This window comes from Equus caballus, chromosome 29 (genome assembly GCF_041296265.1).
Source record: "Equus caballus isolate H_3958 breed thoroughbred chromosome 29, TB-T2T, whole genome shotgun sequence".
In the NCBI taxonomy this organism is placed as follows: Eukaryota; Metazoa; Chordata; class Mammalia; order Perissodactyla; family Equidae; genus Equus; species Equus caballus.
The window spans coordinates 17,798,991-17,812,353 of NC_091712.1; the positions used below are offsets into that span (position 1 = coordinate 17,798,991).

The window sequence follows — 13,363 nt, forward strand, 5'->3', positions numbered from 1 at the left end:
CTTTTCTATTCTTACTGCCACTACACTGGATGGCAACTTCCAACAGGAGGAGAATAGTTTATTAATAATGATTATTAGCAATATGGTCTATTATTAGTCATTTAAAAATACAATGATGAAGACTATAACGAAACATGGAAAAATGGGTGTCATAATTAAGAAAAAAATGAAATGCATATTATGGCTGCAGTTATTTAGAATAGTTACGCATGTAGTCAACACAGAAAATACATATGGAAATTTAAAAAACAGTATTTAAATTTAAAAACAGTAGTTATCTGGTGGTTTTATGGTGGTTCTTTAAAAAATAATTTTAAAAAGCAATAACCTTAACAAAAGCTATATTGGTAGGCTCAAACAGTTTTCATTTCGTGCTTTTTGGAGCTTGTAAACTTATGCAACATTAAACAAGGATCCTGAAGGGCAGAGTCTCTGTTCTATCTTTGCAAATATTCTGTAAATCTAAATTATTTCAAAATAAAAAGTTTTAAAAACTAAAAAAATTCTTAAAATGACCAATATTTTTAACAACAAAAAAAGGCTCTCTTAAAAAATAGCCACATTATAGCATACTCAAATACTGATGACATTTAATTTCAAATGACATTTTTTTCAGTATTCCATACTTACAAAATTGAATATGTAAACAGTCAAAGCCAAGGACTTGTTCAAAGAAGCAAGTTCTACATGTTGTAACATCATTATATACAGTCATATTTCTAATACCGTTAGTCTCATGCATGTTGTTTACTGAAATATTTAAACATTTATTAAATGATCTAAGGGCTCTCAAAATCCCTGAATCATTTTTAAATTTTTTGTGTTGACTATTTTTTTAAACAGCATTCATTCATTCAGCAAATACTGAGTATGTAACATGAACTAGGCACTAGACTTCCATGTGCTGAGGACACAGCAAATGAATAAAGCAAACAAAATCCCTGCCTTTCTATTCTAGAGGAAGAAGGCAGAAAAAAAACAGGAAAAGTAAGTAAAATATATGGGATGGTAGATGGTAACGGGGCTTATAAGAACCAAAGGAGGAAGAATTGGGGTGGAGTAAGGGAAATTTGTAATTTCAGATTGAGAGGTAAAAGAAAGCCTCACTAAGCTGACATTTGAGTAAAAAAACCCAAATTGATGAGGTAACGGGTTATGCAGATAACAGGGAAAGTGTGTTACAGGCCGAGAGAACAGTCAGTTCAAATCCTCTGAAGCAAGAACTTGCCTGGCATGTTCCAAGAACAGCAAACAAGCCAATATGACCAGAGCGAGTGAGTGAGGGGAGAAAAGTAGTTGAGGTCCTGGAATAACAAGGGCCTAGAGGACAGAGCCTGATAGGCTATTTCTTGGACTTTGGCTTTTATTCCGACTGAGATGAGAAAGAAGTCAATGGAGGATTTTCACCCAGGGAGTGACATAACATGACTAATATTTTAATACAATTACTACTCTACCTGCCGTATTAAGAATAGACCAAAGTAAATCAAGGGCAGAAACAGGAAGACCAGTTATAGGAGACTTTTGCAATAATAATAATAACAGAGGCAAGACATTAAGGTAACTTGGCTCAGAGATGTAGCCGTGGAAATGGCGATCAGTGACTGGATTTTGGATACATTTTAAGAGTCCAGACAAGAGACTATGGTGACAGAGTTGTGGGGAATTATCAGATGCGAGGTGGAAAGAAAGCCAGGAATCAAGGATGACACCAAGGCTGATCACCAGCATGCAGCTGCTATTTATTGAGATGAGGAAAATTCAGAAGGAAGTTTAGGTCGGGGGAAGATAAGGAGTTTAGTTTACTAAGTTACATTCTGAGAACACGAAATGACTTCTGCTCATCAGCAAATGGATGGTCATCTAAAGCCACGGCACTGGATGAGCTCCCCAAGAGAGTAAATGTGAACAGAAAGGAGGTCCAAATTCTAAATGTTGGAGCATTGAGAGGTTGGAGAAGAGAGCAGGAATCAGCAAAGGAGACTGAAAGTAGCAGCCAGAGAGGCAGCAGGAAAAATTAGAAGGGCGTAGTATCTGAAAGCCAAAAAAAGAAAGTGTTCAATGCTGCTTCCAGATCAAGTAAGAAGAGGACTGAGAAATGGCCAGCATGGTGGTCAGTAAGAAGGGCAATTTTCTTGGAGTGGCAGGGGTTACAGAAACAGAATTCAGAAAGCATGAACAACTCTTTCAAAGACATTAGCTGTAAATGGAAAGACATAGTGCAGTAACTGGAGGGAGAACTGGGAACAAGAAGGTTTTTTAAGACAGGAGAAAAAAGTCAGCATTTTTCGCATGTTGATAGAAAAGATCTAGTAGTGAAGGAAAAATTAATGATGCAGGAGGAATCAGAATTGCCCCAATTTTTTGAGACTCACTAATTACGACATATAATAATTCTCCACTAATAAGAGTATTTCAATATCTGAAACTTAGAATCCCAGTATCTCATACATTAATAACATAATAGAAGAAGTCAAAAACCTGTTAAACAGTTCCAAAAATAAGTATAAACGTTGAATAAACCAATGAATAATGTACTTTTCAGCAAGTGCCTTGCCCAACACTTTATCAGTTAAATGTATATTTCCTTTTGCCTTTATACAATACATTTGCTTTAGGTAAGTAGTATCTCTAAAAGTAAAGATTATATTTTTATATTAAATATAAAGCTTATATTTTAATACTTATCAATTGATCGGTATTGTGGTTGCTGCATTATACATTCATGAAGAACAAAATCTACTTTTATAGTCACATACTTCTTTGAATTGGATCATGAAGTCCACAATTTTTTCATATACTTCCAACTCCAGAATTTAGAAAGCTGAACTATTAGCTGAATACCCAGTATGGAAAAAGATCTAATACAACTTAGAAAAGTTGTATCTAATCAACTTTGCTAGAATTATACAAATATATATGCAACTTCAAAAGTATCCATCTACAAGTAATATATCCCTTGTAAAATAACACATGTATTTGGGAAAGCTTAAAAATTCAACTACTTTAAACCAAAGGCTGGCAAAAAAGACAAGGGCCAGACAGTGAGTACTTTAGGATTCATGGGTCACAGGTGATCTGTTACATCTTCCTCTCCTTCTTTGTTAGAATCCTAATCCCTTACAATCCTTTTTCGTTTTTTTTCACAATTTTAAAATGTAAAAACAATTCTGAGCCTGTAGGTCATATAAAAACAGGAAGAGGACTAGATTTGGCCCACGGGCTATGATTTTTCTACTCCTGCTTTAAACAGTTGGATAAAAGATTAAACATGATTCAGATGAGTATACTTCAGCATTAAAGTTCAACATTTACTTAAATGTTTTATATTCTGTATAAAGGAGATATATGTTTGTCCAAAATAGGAAGAAATTTCTTGAAATAGCACACACAGCAATATGCCTGTAACTAAAAAAAACAATTTAGTTGTCCTTCTACTGAAAGGACTTTTACGGAATTCATGAAATAGCCACTATCTCTGGCCACTATCTCATAATCAATCCAATTGTTATACTTCAGGATTATCTCTTAAATATTGTACCAGTAAACAGTGAGAGAAGAGAAAAGCATTATAACATTTAATATGTTCTCATTTTCCTATTTTTATTTCCTATATTAAAAAAATATATACATAAAGGAGGCAATGGACTCTTCTTCCAGAAAAGACATACATCCAACTTTTATCTTAATTTCAGAGAGATCCAGACTCCCTGAGGCCAATCCACAGATCTCAGGTGAACATTCTCTAAACTTAAAAGTGCAATCACTTCCCTCCTTCAGGTTATTTCACATTAGGTTTCTAAAAAGATAAAAATCTAAATAATTATCACAAAATAAAAAAAAGTAAACAATTACCACATGATGACAAGTAAAGTAAAATAGTAGTTACAGGTCATCTAAAAATCAAGACAATAATCCATGTTCTTACGGCTGGTGACTTTTTGAGTAATTCAAAGCTTTAAGCAGCTTTGGTCAGTCCTTACTGAAACCCTTCTCTCTCCCCACTCCAGCTTGTGCCTTCTGCTGCCGTCTGGCCAGTTTCTCACTGTGCCCAATACATGCCATGTTTTCTTCTGCATCTGTTCTCATGATGGTACCCTTGCCTGCAAGGCTCTAGCCACACCTATTCAAATCCTACCCATCCAACAAGATCCAAATTAAATTCCACCATCTCCATCATTTCTTCTACATATCATAGCTGATAACTTCTTTCCCTTGGATTCATTGCTATTTCAACACTATTCAATCACTTAATCCTGTAATAATATGTATTATCACACTGCTTTTGTATGTTCTGAGTCTCCCAACTATTGTATCAGTAACAAAAAGCAGAAATACCTCTTTGCATCATCATCTTAGTCTATAACACTATTATAAATATGAGATATATTTCATAAGTATATGTTAAACAAATGAATTGACTTTAGTGGCTTCTGAAAGTACTGGTTTGATTTTACTATGTAAATGCTGATTATACGTAGAAATTTGAAAAAAAAAAAAAAACCCCAAAACTCAACAAAATGAAATGGAGCATTTATTTTAAAAACTTTACTACCTGAGAAGTGACAGAGCCTAAAGCTAGGTAAAACTCTATCAACTGAAAATCATGATCATGATTGCTTAGTTTGTTTCTCATGGACATGACTTCAGTTCAACTTTTGTGGTCTAAATATAGCCCCGAATCATAACAGATTGGTGTAAACCGGGTAAACTGCTAAGTTTGCTCAGCATTCCACTGTGTCCTAGACGTTTGTTTTATTCAGTGCTATAAGTCCTATTCTTCTTCCCCCAGAATTTCCCAAGGGTACAACCAGTCTTACGCAGCATCGTATGGCAGGCACAGTTCCTTGCTGACAGTTCCCATCCCCGCTTTGGCATTATATCCCTTTAAAATCAGCTTCCATCCAGCTCTCTGACACCCAGGGCTCTCCTTGTGACTCCCTGTCTAGGCTTGTGCTCAGGTTGCAGGTCTTAACCCATTCTTAGCTTTTTTCCTTTCCCCCAATAAAATTTAATGAACATTTATTTCAGTCACTTTAAAAGTCTTTCCAAGTAGCCAGGTCAATCGTTTCATATAAATAAACTCATTTTAAGGTGTGATTATTGTGCTAATTTAAGGGAAGACTATAACGGAAACACAATTTTTAAAGTATGAAGGCATGACAACGCCTTTCATATCACGTATATGGGAAGACGCAACTCTGCTTGCATATTAAGTTAGTACTACTTTAGGGAAAGTAAACAACACACATATATACAAAAGAAAAAACACAAGATGTGACAAAACAACTCTCACAAACATTTAGAAAATTTCTCTCATGAGATTTAGAGGTAAAAACAGATAGTGAGGAGAAAGGCAAGATTTACAACTTTCCACATGTAGAAGAGCTCTGTTAGCACACTGTTACTAATGAATGTAAAGTCATGCATTCATTAGTTAATAAACAGTTATTTAGTTGTGTAAAACAGACCTGTGCCACGTTTCACAGGTACCTCAGATATATCAGATACTGAATTCATTATCCCCCTCTATCACTAAAATTCAAACAATCCATTCCTCTCCAGTGTTTGGACTTAATAAAGGGCATCACCGTGCACTCTGCCCAAGCCAGAAACTTATGAGTTATCCTTGGTGTCTCTGTATTCCTTATTCCCTCATCTAATTAATCCCCATGCTCTACAAATACTAACTCATAAATCTCTCTGTAATATTCCCACTTCTCTTCATCCTCATGTCACCACACTATCTCAGACCCCATTATCTCTCTTCCAGACTTACTGTGAAGCTTACTGACTTCATATCTTTCTATCCTTCATAGGGCAGATGTGGCAATCTCATAAAAATGCAGATCTGGTGGTACATTTATATGATGGAACATTATACAGCCATGAGAATGATCAGCAACCACACTCAATAATATGGATGAATCTCAAAATCATAATTTGTGTCTGGCTTCTTTCACTTAAATGAGCATATGGCAGGTAGTTGTGGCAAAGTTTCAAAGTCTATCTACTGCAGTAAAAACAGTATAACTGCTAAAAGAGTTTTTGATACACAAACTGAAAGGAAATAAGAATTAAATGCTAAATTGTTTATAAACAGAAAGACATAAGCCATGCATGTAGGCATACAAAGAGAAGTCACTTTTAATGGTTCTTAAGTTTATTTAAAAATTCTATTTTAAACAATAATCTACGGTGATAAAATTCTGAAATAAAATTGATCATAGGGGCTGGCCCTGTGGCCCAGTAAGTAAGTTTGGTGCACTCTGCTTCGGTGGCCTGGTTTTGGTTCCCAGGCACAGGCCTATATCACTCGTTGGTAGCCATGCTGTGGCAGAGACTCACATACAAAACAGGGGAAGACTGGCATGGATGTTAGCTCAGGGTGAATCTTCCTCAGCAAAAAAAAAAAAAAAAAAAAAAAAAAATATTGATCATAAATACATTTCTATTCATCTACATTCAGATGACATATTATTTTTAATCTGCCATGAAAACCAAGGGTCCACCACTGATTTAGTGAATTGAGTGAGTAAGTCATTAATTGTTTCAGTTTCTTTGAATACAAAGAGGATATTTAACATCTACCTCAACTTACAAAAACACTATAAATATCTGCAAATGTCCCTAACAAGAATTTAAGCTTTTCTATTTCAAACATAAAATAATTTGATGAATAAAAAGTAAAAATATAACTTTTTATTTGTTTGAATTACCCATGGAAAGTTAACATAGGTAGCCTATTTAGTGGCATTTGTAAACTGTTGTTCCTGGAAAAAAACAAAATGTGGCTCACTTAAAACGTTACCTTCCATAAAGACAGAAGAGCATGAGTGATAATCACCTTGAGGGATAATACCCAAAGGGGAAAAAAAACAAAACTGGAACTTATTTTGGAAATCAATGCCATTTTCCATAATGAACTTTACACTATACATTTTAGAACACTGAAGTATAATTAAATTTAAATTAAAAACATACGTAGTGTCCAAAGTTGTCTTACTTTTATCTATTCCTTTTGGGAAATAATTGCTTTCTATGTATCATCTCACAAGTTTCTTTTTATTCTGACATTCAATTAATGGTATAAATTCATTAAATCTTGAATTAGGCAGATTTTATTGGTTAGCACCAGGAAAAGAAAAAAAAGATATTGGCTTTATTTCGAGAAAGAAGTATTAGTTTCCTTAATTAATATAGAACTAGCTTACTTACCATTTCTAAAGTACTACTGTAATATTAAAAGCATCTTACGATAAAAAAGAATGACCTTAAAATACTCCATCACCGAAAAACAACCTGAAGCATGTATAGTTTACTATAGAATTTCTTTAACTAAGGTTCAGAACCAGAAGGAGTCCCAACAATGCTCAGTGTGATGTTTATTAAGGCAATTAACTGCTTTTTTAATACTCTGGAAATAAGATAAAATAATATTATTCACGTATTTTCCTGACTTTTAGTTACTCTTTTTGGAGAAAAGGATTTGAAAAGAGCAAAATAGGATTTAAATTACAACAGTTCATTTTTTCTTTAATCCCTCTTCAAAAGTTTATCACATAGTCTCATACTTTATTGAGGGGCCATTCTTTTAACATCTGGTAAAGACTCCAGTCAAAGGGTAGAACAGAAGAAACCGTTAGCTAATTAACTCCTCCCATTTAGGCTGGTATTCTGAAGTTCAATTAATCCACATTAAAGCTTTTTCCTTCTAAAAACAGGTATAATGTTTTTTAGAAATAAACTTTAATTTTTACAAGTATTAAATTTCAAATGAATGAAGGCAAGAAACTTAGATTCTTTGAACCTCAGTTTCTTTATCAGTAAAGTAATGACGTTAGACTAGATCAGTGGTTAGTAACCAAATTTTTTGTTACAAAACCCTTCAAGAATATGATGAAAATTATGGACACTCTTCTCAGCAAAAAACACAAACATAAAAAATTCGAGATTTACGGATATATTTATATTTATATCTTCAGGGGATTCACAGGTCCTCCAAAGCTCATCCAAATTTCAGTGGGTAAAAAGGGAGCTAAATTATATTTAAGGTATTTTGGAGCTTTAAATTTTGGTTTCGGAAATAAGGTTAAAGGCTTTAAAGAAAAGGAAGTCAGTCTTGAGAATGAAAGTGAAAACCCAAACACAATTAATTTTCTCGTTGTTAGAGATATTAGCTTGAAAAGACTGAATGCCTCGTCTATATATAGATGAAGGTGTTAATTTGACAAAATAATGCATACCTTAGACGTTAGAAGTTAGGCAAAATAAGACTCTTACATAAACCTAGGCTATTTCTAGACATGGAAATGTGTGATATTCACGGCTTTCAAACGACAATTAGTTGTCTCCTCCCAACCCCACCACCACTACCAGATTCAAGTCCTCCTTAGATTGAGGAAGAAAAATATTATATAATACAGGCTACACACAAGATCTTTTAGGAGATTGTTTTGGGGGAAGGGGAATACTTTCAGATCCTTAAATTTCTTATTTAAAAATAGCTGTTGGATTACTGGGAAATAAAACCAACTTACCTGTAATTCTTGTTCTCTGAAGGAAATGCAGTAATTATAAACATATCCACACTCTTGGGTACATTCTCCTAAGCATGAATGGATTTGGAATGCGCCATAGCTTAAACTGAACTGCTAAACTGCCAAACCGCACCGGCAGCTGGATCTACCTGCCTAGCTGGTAATGAAGCGGAACTGTCACCTAAGTCATTCACCTCTTGAAGGCAAGCGTTCCCTCTGAGAGGGAGTGTGGAGCTGGTGTAATTACTGTCCTTAGAGAACACAAATTATAAATGGTCTCTTCTCTAGAGCTAGAGCTTAAGGGGGATAGATCCACTACTAATGAAGTTTTTACATACTTCAAAAACGGTACTAATATTCAAACATTAAAAATTGTTAAAGAATAAGAATGGAAAGCTGTTCCTCTGTAAAAGAAGCCCTTAGGGGGGAAACTGGAATAAGAACTGACTGGTTGGTGACTGAGTCAGGATCCAATGGTCAACCAGAGAACTGAACTACAAGTACTTGAATACTTGTAATGTAAAGTAAGCCTTATCCTGGCTTTTAGCAACCTAATATTTTGTGTTAATGCTTGCCAACTTGAGAGTTATGTGACAGCTGCAGTGGTAGCCAACGGGAGGAAAATAACTTGAAACAGCCAGGACCCTAAAACCTGCTGGGATTATCACCAAGGGTGAACTGTTTTTCATAAGATGTGATACAAGTAACATGCTGTTAGACAATTTATATTTTATAAACTCAAATTACTAATAATTCAATTTATAAAGTTTCATAAATCTTATAGCTTAATGTAGTAATTTAGATTTAAAATGTTTAAATATGTAATGACTGAGTCCTTGTCATTTAAGCCCCTCTTCTGTCTTAAACATCTCAGAGATTTAGGAAGAAATGGGCTACAGATAGTTTCTGGATTGCACTCTGATTTTCAAAGGGTTATCAAAGTCCTCTGCAGAGAAAGAGATTCTCTATCCTCTCATCCTGCAAGTTTCTCAGCAGCCTGATGATGCCTTCCACTCAGTTGAGCCAGGGCAGGATTGCCAGATAAAATACAGGACACTCAGTTGCATTTCAGGTAAACAATTTTTCATAAGTATGTCCCAAATATAGCATGGGATATAATTACACTGAACAATTATTTATTCACCTGAAATTCATATTAAACTGGGCATCCTGTTTTGTTTTTGTCTTCTGCTAAATCTGGAAATTCTAAACCAGGGGAGCTCAATGAACCTCAGCATGGATGACGCTAAAATGGAAGCTCCACTCTTGGTCTAGATCTGCACTGTCTAATATGGGAGCCACTAGCCACGTGTGACTACCGAGCACTTGACATGTAGCTAGTCCAATACAAAATGTTCTCTAACTATAAAATACACACCAGATTTTGAAAGCTTACTATGAAAAAAAGTAAAACATCTCATAAATGTTTATAGTGGGTACATGTTGTAATAACATTTGAGATATATTAGGTTATATAAAATGTAATTAAAATTAATTTTGCCTGTTTCTTCTTCCTTTTTTAATGTGGTACCAAAAACACCCCTTAAAATTATGTATGAAGCCTGTCTTTGTGGCTTGCATTATAATTTTACTGAACAGTCCTGGTCTAGATGGCTCCAAGGAGAGGACTGGGCTAGAAGTGCCTTGTGGTTCCTTCTCTAAAAAGTCAACATTGGTAAACACAGGGCTGCCTCTCTCACCTCCCTCTAGCTATTAGAGTAGGCAGGGAGCATTGATCATAGCAGCAAAACGAAATTTGTAGTAGGGACTGTTTCCATGGATTGTCTGTGTCCCTTTAAAAACAAAAACAAGACATATAGCATACAAATACTTATGAAAGACAAATCAGAAACTTGATCTTTGACAAATCATTCTTACTATATTCAGAAGAACAAACACTACTATGTATATATGTGTATGTATACATATAAATAAAATCTTCTCCCAGATCCTAGTTCCAATGGAAGAATCTCTCAGTACCATTATGTTGGGTTTTCACTCCTATATATTATCAAAATCATAGAACAACAGTTTATTTTGTTGCCTAATATGAATTGAGGTGATATAAGTTATTAATAACAAGTATTGGGAAAATATATTATTTATTTATTTGTTGCTGAGGAAGATTCACCCTGAGCTAACATCTGTGCCAATCTTCCTCTATTTTGTATGTGGGATGCTGCCACAGCATGGCCACTGACATGGTGTAGGTCCACGCCTAGGAACTGAACATGGGCCGGTGAAGCGGAGTAAGCTGAACCCCTAGACCATGGGGCTGCCCCCAAAAGATCTTATTTTTGATACTCTAGATACCGAAGACAAGATCTCAGTTGTCCCCACTTTTATATATTCATGCTACATAACTGATTTGAAATTAGAACACTAGTTCTAGAATGGTGAAGTAAATTTTCTTTTTACAAAATACATTGTTAATTCTATTGTACAACAAAGCTCATTTTTAAAAAGACGAGGAGTTTTTTAGGTTAAAAAAACTTCAGTTATAATAAAATTTTAGTTTAGCTAAGAAATAATAACTTGTTTAGTTGTTCTTACATCCCACTTTACATTTTTAGTAGGTTTGGCTTTTAATTCAAATTTTCTTCTCAACTGGTGCAAAGAGTTATTAATGCATTCATCTGTTATGTTCCACGCTATTATAAAGGTTAAAACTATTTAATATACTCACAAATGAGAATTCAAAGAAAATTATATAGAGAGATTATCTTGAATTACTCAGTAGTCTAATCTCTATTTCTTCACTAACATAACCTATATCATATCTACTTTGAAGATCTAAATCTTTTCACTAACATAACCTATATCATATCTACTTTGAAGATCTAAATCTTTTAAAGTTGCCTGCAGTTACAATAAGCAAGACTAGTTCTAACTCCCCAACTATTTACATACAAAAAAGTAAACTGGTTCCCAAGGTTTTTTCAAAAAAAGGTCTAACTTGTATTTTTTCTCTTTCTATCAGCAAAGACAAAGGTTGTTTTTCCTTCTTAATCTCTTTTATTATACACATATAGGAAGAACAATTGTTTTGAAAAGAGAATAAAATTCACCATAAGATAAGGCTACCAGATTTCTCTCCAATTTCATGGTTCATGAGAAGTTTCCATTTTGCAGAACTAAAGTTCCCAAGATCACTTTAGGAGCTTGAAGAAGAAAGTAGGAATGAAACTGGAGATGGAAGGGTTTAATTCCCTCATCAGTACCCTAAGCCCTCACTGTCCACATCGCAGCATCCTGCTGATTACCATCTGAAAGGTTTTGTTACACACTTAGTCTCTTGGTGGCAGCCAAAGTTAATCTTATCTAATACTAACCTACTTTTAATCTTGATGACATTCTCAAAATCAACATGCCCCTGTTCTTCTTCTTGGTCAATGAATGATACCTAAATGACAATTTACTTTAGGATTGGTCGTTTGGAGAGGTGTCAATAAATTATGCAAGAGAACAATAAGGTCTTCTGATGTTAGAGTTAGCAAAGCTGAGACATTAATTTATTTACCCTTCATAAGGTTTCCCTGGTGGAACTAACGTACATATTCTTCATTTCCTGAAAACAGGAAAAAGTTGTGGATAGGAAAAAAACTGCTGACTTTAAGTGATATTTTTTTCAACTAGGATCTGACAAGAAATTTTATGATCATATGCCTACTAAAGATTAAGAAGGCCTTGCTTCCATACTATCTGAAGCCTAATACAGATTTAAAAATGGTTTGAGGGACATTCTCTGAAGTAAAAGTAAGAGACAACGTCAAAAATATCTTGAAAAGCAATTCTTCAAAGCTGGTTTTATCAACTTAAGGTATTAAGTCACCAGACTGCTTAAATTCTGTCATTGTTTCAAAATTCTTGAACACAAATCTCAAGACATCCAAGAAGAGTTCTTGATGAGGGATCAATCACAGCAGTTATTAAACTGATTTAGATGTGGACTGAACTGGAAGACAAGGTTTACTAACTAGGATTTAAAAACAAAACAAAACAAAAAACACCTGTACTGCTCTAGGTCAAGCTTCACTTCTAAACGACAGAAACCATCTCTTGATGGATGTGTGTGATATCCTGCCCACAAGTGACTGCCTAGGCCATTTTTCTATGAGAAAGTCTGATGGTCTCAAACTCTAAATGGAGCATTCCAAAACCAGTCCTGCATCAGGAGTCTGGGCCCAGGAGCGTGCACTCACTACATAGTGCTTACCTTTAGAGAACAAGGTGGCTGACACAAACTGATAAGCTCTCACACCCCACACCTCCAAGAACACTGAAAAAGATCTGCAGATCTTTCCTGGTGCAGGAGGGACCTCTTTTTAATCTTCTTTGGTGGAAGTTTAAGATTTTCCTGAAGGATGAGAGAAGAGCAAAATATTATACTGAGATCACACCACTTAGTTCAAGTTTATTCATACTAAAAAATGTAGCTTCTGAAGAAAATAAATTAGATAAAATCAGTGTTCCAAAAATCACACTTTTCTTTAAAAAAAAAAGTATCTTCTCCAAAGACTACTGCATGATTCAAATATTACTCCTTAAAACCAAAACCTTAAGTGACTAGTTCAACTTTTCCCCCAGCACTGAACTATCAGTTGGGAAGTTGAGAAAAATATGGAAAAATTCTTGGTTGCCAAATGATGATAGTTATAAATTCCATTTTTAAAAAATTAGTAAAGCTAAACTCATTGTAAAGCAATGACTTTAACAACGCCAGAAGAAATTCTGTCCTGCCTCTATACTTCCAAATAATGACATATGCATTTCCTGACAACTGATAGAAAAGCAGCCCTTTGAGTTGTGTTAAATGCCAGAGA

At 34.6% G+C, this 13,363-nt stretch overlaps 1 protein-coding gene across 19 annotated transcripts in view; it reads right to left on the reverse strand.

Moving 5' to 3' along the window:
- ZEB1 (zinc finger E-box binding homeobox 1) overlaps window positions 1-13,363 on the reverse strand; it is a 180,819-nt gene that overhangs the window by 107,252 nt on the left and 60,204 nt on the right. For 6 of the 19 annotated variants that reach the window (XM_070255227.1, XM_070255218.1, XM_070255220.1 and 3 more), the window contains one exon: window positions 12,757-12,897. The exons of the other annotated variants lie outside the window; for them this stretch is intronic. The gene's annotated coding sequence lies outside the window, so the exon portion shown is untranslated. The remainder of the gene's footprint in view (window positions 1-12,756; window positions 12,898-13,363) is intronic. 19 annotated transcript variants of the gene reach the window in all.